The sequence below is a fragment of the Orycteropus afer genome, unplaced genomic scaffold (assembly GCF_000298275.1).
Source record: "Orycteropus afer afer isolate SDZICR_OR568_19922 unplaced genomic scaffold, OryAfe1.0 scaffold00272, whole genome shotgun sequence".
Classification (NCBI taxonomy): domain Eukaryota; kingdom Metazoa; phylum Chordata; class Mammalia; order Tubulidentata; family Orycteropodidae; genus Orycteropus; species Orycteropus afer.
Window position 1 is genome coordinate 1,046,322 of NW_006921859.1, and position 10,378 is coordinate 1,056,699.

Sequence of the window (10,378 nt, forward strand, 5' to 3'; positions counted from 1 at the left end):
CCTGTTTCAGTGGGCTGCAATCATCTGAGGCTTGACAGGGCTGGAACATCCACGGTGCTTACTCACATGGCTAGTAGTTCATACTATCAGCTGGGACTCAGTCAGGCTGTTAAATGAGAACCTCAGTTCTCCTCCCCACATCACTTCTCTATTTGGTTTAGGCTTCTCATAGCATGGCTGGGAATTTCTGAGAGGGATCATTCCAAGAAGGGACAGATTTCTTAATTCCAGCCATGGGTTTAAAGTAGAACTACCTCTGCTATATTCTATCAGTCAAAGCAAGTCACAGACAAGTCTAGATTCAATAGGAGGAGGAAAAAAACAAAACAAAACAAAAAACAAACCCACTCCAATTCTCAATGGCATACCAAAGAATCTATGGACATTTTTAGTCCTCCACAGTTACTTTTGGGAAATTGTTTTGTGAGGCTTTTAGTCAGAGTTCTAGCCCCCCATAATGGAAATGGATTATTAACCCAGGCCTGGACAATCAAAGTTCTCTGTCCCTACTTCCATTTCCACAAGCCCTGCCATAGTAGTTGTCCCAAGAACAGGCACATAAGCCCAGCTAGGTCACAAGACTGCTTCCTTGAGGTCTAATGTATGATCAACAAGAGAGACAGGCTTCCGTCTTTCCTCTTGGGTTGTATAGCTGGGCTAACATAAACCTCAAGCTGTCTGCTGCCAAGGACCTCCTCCCAACCACCCTTCATTGAAGCTTGAAAAAGCAGTGAAGCAAATATTCAGAAAGAAGAAGAGGAGAAAGAGTGTAATAGAGAACGGGGATGATGAAGAGAGATGACAATCATAATGGCAGTGCCTGAAGTCCCCAAACTTCCAGTTATGTAAGTTAACAAATTCTCTATTCTGCTAAAGCTAGTTTGAGTTAGTTTCTATCACCTGTGATCAAAAGTCTTCTGGCCAGGAGGAAGTCACTCATTAGGTTTTGGTTTCTCATCTAGAAAATCATAACAATTGTAGCTAGAATACATCAAGCACATATTACAGTTTAGGCACTAAGCCAGGTATATTACATACATTTCTTCATTTAATCATCACAGGAACCCTGCAAGGTAGGTATATTGTACCCATTTTACAGATAAGGAAAGTGACATTCAAAGAGCTTCAAGACTCACTCGAGATTAACACAACCAATAAATGATGTAGCCATGCTTCCAATTTGACTCTGTTGAACAACCAAACCTATGCTTCATCCACTACTCTATAGCATCCAAGGTGGGGTGCACAGGCCAGCCAAGTAAGCATGGTTAAAGTGAGGGTTTGCATAGCTTTGGGAAAAGTGTGCCACCAAAACAAGGTCAGTGTGAAATAATAGGATCCCTTGGTCCCTCTAAATTCTCCTTCTTCAAGACACCTTCTTCACATTTGAAGATAAACAGAATCAGGACATAGTGATTCTAACTGTTTTGGAAAGGAGTGTCTTTTTACATCTCAGATGGACCTTCTGGTTCCAATCAATTCCAGTTTTGAAGAAGAGGAGAGAGAATCAATAGGGAGCATGGGTCTCCACCTCTGGCGAACACTCACAAGTTTTTTTCCAAGCCCAGGTCTGTTGTTCTGTGTTCTCAGCACTCCTGTGGAAGTCACTTCCAGTCTGTTGATTTCAAGTCATGCTGCCAATTGTCAACAAGATCAGTGTCTAACAAGAGAGTGAACACAACAGAGTGGATTAGGGCAGTCTGGGATTATGCTGCTTGCCAAATGCAAAAACAACTCTTGCACCCCCATCCTAAACCAAACCAAAAAAACAAAATCACTACTATGGAGTCATTTCCGACTCATAGTGACCTCTCCTTGGGTTTCTGAGGCAGCATCGCTATGGAAGTAGATTGTCCAATCTTCCTTCTGAGGAGTGGCTGGTGGGTGTGAACTGCCAGCCTTCTGGTTAGCAGTCAAATGCCTTAGGTACTATGCCACATTTATTTAAATACCCTTTACCTATAGTGCATAGTGCCTAAGGCATTTGACTGCTAACCAGAAGGCTGGCGGTTCAAATCTGCCAGCCACTCCTCGGAAGGAAGAGTGGGCAATCTACTTTCATAGTGACATTGCCTAGGAAACCCAGGGAGGGATTGCTATGAGTCGCATTTGACTCAACAGCAGTGAGTTTGGGTTTTTTTATTTTATTTTATTTTTGGTTTACCTACTGGGCTTAGCTCAAGATCAAGATACCTAAATAGGCAAATGTCTATGTAAGAGAGTAGTACATTTCACAAATAGCTCCTGAGCGCCTGCAATGTGTCAGACTTCATCAACAGTAAACCTTTAATACTTCCTGTATAGGGTTTTTCCTAAGAAAGCTCTGCCCTCTGACCCTAGGCAAGAATCTACATTTCCCCTTCTCCATCCATTTTGCTTCCTGATGGAAATGGATTTGAGGCCCTTAGTAAAATAAATAAATAAGCATACACTCAATGCACTCAAGACACCGTTTTCTGTCACTCTTACCTCTGCCTGGAGCCTAACTTGGGCTGGACAGATTGAGACAGCTATTAAAACAATGCATATGGTGCTGAGATCATGCAGATGTGATGCCTGCCTTCGAACTTCTATGGCAGGGAAAGGTAGAAAGGTGGAAACAACCTAAATGTCCATTAGCAGATGAATAGATAAACAAAATGTGATCTATATACACAGTGGAATAGTATTTAGCCATAAAGAGAAACAAAGTCCTGATGCATGCTACAGCATGGATAAATCTTGAAAATATTATGCTTAGTGAAATAAGGTAGTCACAAAAGGACAAATAGTGTGTTGATCCCTCTTATATGAAATATAGGGAGCTCTGGTGCAGTGCCTAAGGCATTTGACTGCTAGCCATATGCTGTCAGTTCAAACCACCAGCTGCTCCTTGGAAGGAAGATTTGGCAATCTACTTCTGTAAAGATTTACCACCTTGGAAATCCAAGGAGGGGTCGCTATGAGTAGAATCGATTCAATGGCAGTGAGATTGTTGTTTGTTTGTTATATGTGAAATATCTAGAATAGGCAAATATAGAGAGACCAAAGTTTATTAGTGGTTACCAGGGACAGGAGCAAGAGAGGAAAGAGGGTATCATTGTTTAGGAAGCATTGAGTTAATGGTGAAAAAAAATTTGTAACAGATACAGATGCTGGGTGATAATGTAATTAGTGTCACTGGATTATACTTGTAAAATATGTTGAATTGGCAAATGTCGGGTTATAAATATATTTTTACCAAAATTAAAAAATTGAAATAACAAAACAAAATCTCTCTGACCGAGGAAGCTCCCTTAGCCCTGGGAAACGATTGATTAGTCTTACCATAACTGGCCCTCTTCCCCTCTGCATATTCCATGGCCTGGATTCAGCCATCATTACCCTTATTCCAAATTCTATCACAGCCCTTCAGAATAACCTTCGGGCTCCTTCCACTGGAATTGGGAGAAGAGCTCTTACTTGTCAAGAGATATGCATGTAAGACTAATCAGCAGTAACTAGCCAAGTGTCCTCTCCCCATATTACGGTTGGGAGAGGGGACTTAAAGGTAGACCAGGAAGGGAAAAGACTCTTACTGGTGGTCTTGGAAAGGAGCTTTCAGGTTTACTTCAGCTCTGTACCTCTGGGGGCTGTGGATGTCCACAGCCTCAGTCCAGCCCCTGATGCCTATTATATAGAGGTATAGATTGGAACCACCCACCTGATAAGATAGTTATAGACTCTTCCCCTGTAGCAAGCAGACTCTGGAATATCCAAGTGCCCAGGGAAGGGTAGGTCTCAGCTTCTGCTGAGAATACCAAATTGCTGCCCCCACTAGACATGGCTAGTCTGCATGTTAGGCCTTCTGACCCAATCCTTTGTGTCTGGTGTTCTTCTATCTCCTCATCCCCACAGGCATGGATCTCTTTCACCTCCCCCACCCTTTGTCTTACCCAGTACAGATTGCGTGGCTGGTCTTCTTCAATATCCTGAGGTTCCCTTTGCTGGAGCTGGACTTTAAGGCCATTCCTGTATCTCCCAGTGTATACTTTACAGAGAGAAGGTGTCTGCTACTTTATCATCAGTCCAAATACTACCTGGAAGCCTAGAGGCCACACCTCACCTCTCCTTACCCCATCCCTTTTTGTCCAAAAAGCTTGAAAACCAAGGCTGAACTTGAGCTTGCCTCATGCCCCTGAATGCATGATAGGAGAATCACATCCCTCTCTGCTCCCCTAAAAGAACTAGTTCTGACTCAGGAGGTTGTCCTGGGTCCTGTACAGCTGTTCAGAACCTGCTTAGTTTTTTCATTCTCATCCCATAATGCTCCACCCCACCCACATCTTCTTCAAGCTAGAGCTTTATCACTTATGCTATTAAGAAGGTGCACCAGACCTCACAGCCTTGGTTTTTCTAATGGTCAAGTCTTCCCCCTGGCAGTTCCACTTGGCAGCCCCTACATCATAAAGATAGGGAGGAAGGCAATCCTGGAGATGAAGACATGCAGATAAGGGGGAAAGAGCTTGCAGCTGGGGGGAGGGAATACACTAAGTGAATTATCAGTGTGAGTTTATTGAGCAACAACTCTATGGTAGACAGACTTGGGAGGAAAGAAGGTCAAGTGGCATTGAGAGCAGCTGCCAAGGCAGGGCAGCTGGAGCACTGAAGAGATGCTGTGCAGAGTTGAGCTGGCTTTCTGTGTCCACCTAGAGCAGGATGGACTGTGGTCTTGTTATTGGGGAGCTTCTTCAAGCATGTGGCAGTGCTGGAGACATTATCTCAGGAGTGAGGCTAGGCCAGTGGTGACAGTTCCACTCTTCCCTTTCCAGTAGGGCCCATATTGCCCTTCCTCTTCAGAATTTCTATTAAATGCTGAAAAAAACCCTGCTTCTGACATCCTTAGCCAAAGCTCTTCCCTCTCAAGGGCATCAGAAAGAGGCATCTCTGAAGGCCCTGTGGTAAAGACTTTTTTCCTGGACTCAGGACTACATAAGAGGCCTACTATGTAGCTCCCCCTGAGATACTCCAGCTGCTGGGACTGTTCTCCTGTCTTCAGGAGTCATAGACACCATGCTGGCCTCCTGCAGGGCCCACATGGATTTAGAATTCCCAGAAGATTTATGAAGACTTCCTGATTTTTCTCCATATTTATGTTGCTTCAACCATATCTCCCTTCTGTCAGTTCCTTCCTTATTCATTCACTCAATTCAACTCCAATATGGCCACTGTCCTGATGTAGCTTATTGATTATTTGGGGACCAGACAAGTAAGCTAGCAATGAAAAACATAAACAGTATATGCTCTGATGAGGAAAGTAAAGGGTGCTGTGCGAGCACCTACCTGGGGCCCTTAAAGTGAACTTGGGTCATCAGGACAGGCATCTCAGAGGATGTGAAATTAACCTTTGAAATTGAGCCAGGTGAAGAATGAGCAGGGGATAATATGTGTGAATTGTAGGGACAGGAGAAAGCTTGAAACATTGGAGGAGGTAAAGAACATTTGGTCTGGCTGGAACATCCCTTGGAAGCAGGAGTGACACAGGGTGGAGCTAGATAGAAGCTGGATGGTGCAGGGGCCTGCAATACATGTTAATGGTTCTGAATTCTATCTCAGACAAAGGGAAGCCACAGAAGATTTATATGCAAGAGGCTGACATGATCAGATTTATATTTTAAAAGCATCATTCTGGCTGCTACATAGAAAACAGGTGGGATGGGGACAGCCTGGGGACAGCCTGAGGACAGGTAGACAGATGAGAAAGCCAGTGTCAAAAGTCCAAGGTAAAGATGATGTTGATGTAAACTATGGTCAGGGCATAAGAAATGGAGATAAGTGGATGAGTTTGGGACATATTTATGAAGTAGAACCAGCAAGATTACATGATTAAAAGGATGTGGGGGAATGAGGAAGAAATACAAATGAGGGTAATGCTCAAGGTTTAGATAGGCTTCTGGCCTAAGATATTCCCAGACAGCCAAAGTCATACCTCCTAGGGGGGCATAGGCTAAGAAAAAAAGGCATTATTCTTTCCATTGTGTCCTCTGAAAATGTATGTTGACCTCTTGTGTTAGGCTGGGTTCTCTAGAGACAAAATCAGTAAAGTTTATATATATAGAGAAATTCATCTTAGGAAAATGGCTCACACAGGTATAGAGGTAGGCAAGTACCAAGTTCCTGCATCAAATATCAAGCTGGAGGCTTTTCCCAACTCATACAGTTGTAGGGGCTGATGAACTCAAGATTGGCAGGCAGTATAATGGCTGTAGATTTTGGCGGATAATGAATCCAAAATCACCAGGCAGAATGGTGGATTGTTCACTCATAGACATGTGTGTAGGCGGCACAACAGGATGCAGACCCAAAGAAGGTTCCCGAATTTTCCGAGGACATCCATATTGTTGGAAAAAGGCCACACCCCTAAGGAAACTCCCTTTCAATGGATTGGCTGCTCAAAGCATATGCATCAGATCTCATCATGGGAATAACCACATCACAACTGCTTAAACCACTCAGAATAGTGGTCCAGGCAAGTTGACACACAACCCCAACTATCACACCTCGTAACCCCTGTACATGTGCATGGGATCCTGTTTGAAAATAGGCTTTTCTTGTGTTATGTTAATGGGCCTATACAGGAGTTGGGTGGGTCCTAAACCTAATCTTTTCTGAATGGTATCTCCTTAAGGGGAGTACAGACACAGAGAGGCAGACAAGTAGGAGATGGTTGGTGTGAGAAGTAGGCAGATGCCATGTGAAGATACATCTGCAAGCAACCAAAAAACACCTGAATCTACAGAAGCTGAAAGAAACAAAGATCTTCCTCTAGGCCTGACAGACGGAGAGAGAGCCTTGCTCTGCCAACACCCTGAATTAGGACTCCTAGCCTCCAAAACTGTGAATGGTAAGTTCTTGTTCTTTAAAGCCACCCACTTGAGGAATTTTTTCCATTATGGAAGCACTAGGAAACTAAGACAGAGGGGTCTCTACAGGAGGAACGTAAAGAGGTGTTTTAGGCTTTGATATAAAATGCACAGAGCATTTACACTGTGTGGAGCAACATACCCAGAGGGCAAGGATCTTCTCTTTCTTCATTTCTAGATTTCCACTGACATAAATTGTGACCTTATGCTCCAATATGGAGAAGGAAAACTTTAAAGGTAAAAGTCCCAGCCCAGGTCACTACCTTAAAGACTGGGTTGGGAGTGGAAAGCACTACAAGGACAGGCAGGAGTGGAGGGGCTGTGGCAACCATTAGGAGAAGGGACTCTGGGCCTTTATTCCACGTGATCTTTCTCTGGTCCCCTGAGCTCTCAACACTCTCCTATCCTTTGGCACACACTCATGCACTAGGTTGATGATTTATCTGCCTATACACTCACTTAGGCCAGCCTGTCTCTCTGCCCCTGGACAGTAGCCTCCAAGTCTATCCAGATTTTGGGAACCTCTTGCCAGGTCTCACCTGGCCACAGGCATTCTCTTCCTGTCCCATGAATAGCCCAGCAGCTGCTAGTTCAGAACCTCTCCCTACAAAAATCAGTTGACCAAGAAACATGGAAATAAAGTTGCATTTTAGATTCTGAGATTTAGAGGTTTTGTGATACTGGGTGAAAAACCCAGGATAATAAGGGTTGCTATTTATGAAGCCAGACACTGTGCTAAGTGTCTTGTATGCATCATCTCATTTGATCCCCAACAATCCTCTGAGTATTACTATCTGTGCTTTACAGGTGAGGAGATGGAAGCTTGGAGAGTTAGGTGGCCTGCCCATGGTCACACAACTTGCCCAAGGTCATACAACTTGGAAATGAAAAATCAACATTCAAACCTAGGCCTTTCTGATTCTGAAATATCTGCTTCATTCTGATCTCTGTTTCCTTCCTCCCAGTTCTTGACTCTGGCTGTCCATGTCACCACACTACCCCATCAGACAGAGGTAGGAAGTTCCAACCCCAATCAAACCCCACAGGCAAGCTCACTTGATTTTTTTTTTTTTTAAATCTCAGATACAGATAATTATGGCAATCATACTGCTCATATCACAGCTCATTATCATAAAAAGTCTGTGCAAAGTCTTCTACAGTTTTACAATTTTTCCCACTTTATCCTCAGTCCTCATGAACAAGCACAACCATACACATGCTTATCATACGATGCTTGTCTTTGGCCTAAGCAAGTACATGGCAGAGGACATGGAAATAGGGGCGATGTGAAGATTTAAGGTTATTAGTACACTCTACCATTAAAACTTTCAGTTTCTAGGGAGTAGATCCAAGATGGCAAGCTAGGTAGACATAGCACTGAGATCCTCTATAACAAAGACCAGAGACCAAGTGAAACAGATATGGATGATGATTCTGGATCCTTGAGTTTCAAAAGAAAGGATAAAGAAGTAGAACAAATACCAATTAAAACCCTGAAAGAAAAAAAAACTGCCAACCAAGAATTAGATATCCAGCAAAATTTCTCCTTAAATATAATGGCAAAATTAGGAAATTTCCAGATAAACAGAAATTAGGAATATGTAAAAACTAGATCCTTACAAGAAATGCTAAAAGGAGTCTTTCAGAGAACCAACAATGGAAGACAACAACTTGAGATTAAGATGTATGACAACATTATCCAAAAATCAATCCAGATATATAAGTATCAAAAATAAAATAAAACTACAAAACTGAAAGTAGGGATGTCAATTTTTAACAATGACAATTGCAGAGCAACAAGAGGGAATAAATGATATAGTTACAGAACTTCCAAACAGAGAAGAAATCAAGATGATATCAAAATAGAACAGACTGTTTAAAACTTGAGAACTTCAAAGAAAATTAATAAACCTTTTCACCAAAATAAAAAAGAAGAAAATCATAAAGATTTTCAATAAACCTAAAGCAACAATAATGAAGGAAATGATAAGAAAATACATAAACAAAATGAACTCTACATAGAAAAATATACAGAACAAAGAAACCATTAGCACCACATGCACACAACACAACAAAATGACAGCAGTAAATTCCCATCTGTTGATATTGAATGTAATGGATTGTAAATGGATTGAATGCAACAGTCAAGAGACAGAGAATGGCAAAATGTTTAAGAAAACATGACCCATTCATATGCTGTCTACAACAGACACACCCTAGATAAAAAGATAAAAATAAACTAAAAATCAAAGGATGGAAAAACATATATTCAGTAAACAGCAACCAAAAAAGAGCAGGTGTGGCACTATTAATTTTGGATAAAATAAACTTTAAGGCAAAAACCTGCATAAGAGAAAAGGAAAAATACATTATATAATGATTAGAGGGTCTATCCAACAATAGCACATATTATAATAAATATTTATGCATCCAATGAAAGAGCTTTCAAATACATAAATGAAACTTTAATGCAATTGAAAAAGAGAACTAGACAGCCTAAACAATAAGAGTGGGAGACTTTAATACACCACACTCAAAGGACAGTACAATTAAAAAGAAACTCAACAAAGATATAGAAGATCTAAACACCATAATCAACCAACTTGACCTCATAGATATATACAGAAAACTCCCCCAACAACAGCATGATATACATTATTTTTCCAGCACACATGATAGATTCTATAGAATGGACCATATGTTAGGTCACAAAGCAATCTTCAATAAATTTTAAAACATCAAAATACTATAAAGCATCTTCACAGATAACAATATTATAAAATTAGAAATCATTAACAGGAAGAACAAGAAAAAAATATGAAACACATGGAAACTGAATAACACTGCTTAAAAACCACTGGGTAGTAGAAGAAATAACAAAGTAAATTTTAAAAATTCCTTGAATTAAATGAGAATGAAAACACAAAATACCAAATTATTTGGGATACAGCAAAACCAGTACTCAGAGAATAATTTATAGCAATAAAAACACACATCAAAAAAAGAACGAAAATCAACACCTTACTACAACACATCCAAAAATTGGGGGCGGGGGAAGCCTATAGTCATCAGAAGAAAGGAAATAATAAGATTTGAGCAGATATAAATGAAACAGAAAACAGAAAAATAAAAGAAAGAATAAACAAGGCTAGAAATTGCTTCTTTGAAAGGGTTAATAAAATTGACAAGCCACTGGCAAATTTGACAAAAGTAAATAAAGAGAAGATGTAAATAATACAAATAAGAAAATAAATAGGTGACATGACAATAGAACCAACTGACCTAAAAAGGATAATAACAGAATACTGTGAAAAACTATACTCCAACAAATTTGAAAATCTAGAAATGGACAAATTATCTAGAAACACAGTACCTACAAAAATACAATCTTAGATAGAAAATTTGAACAGACTCATAACAAAAGAAGAAATTAAACAAGTCATAAAAAAAAATTTTCTCGAGAGGTTCCGGCAAGATGACGGACTATGCAGAAGGAT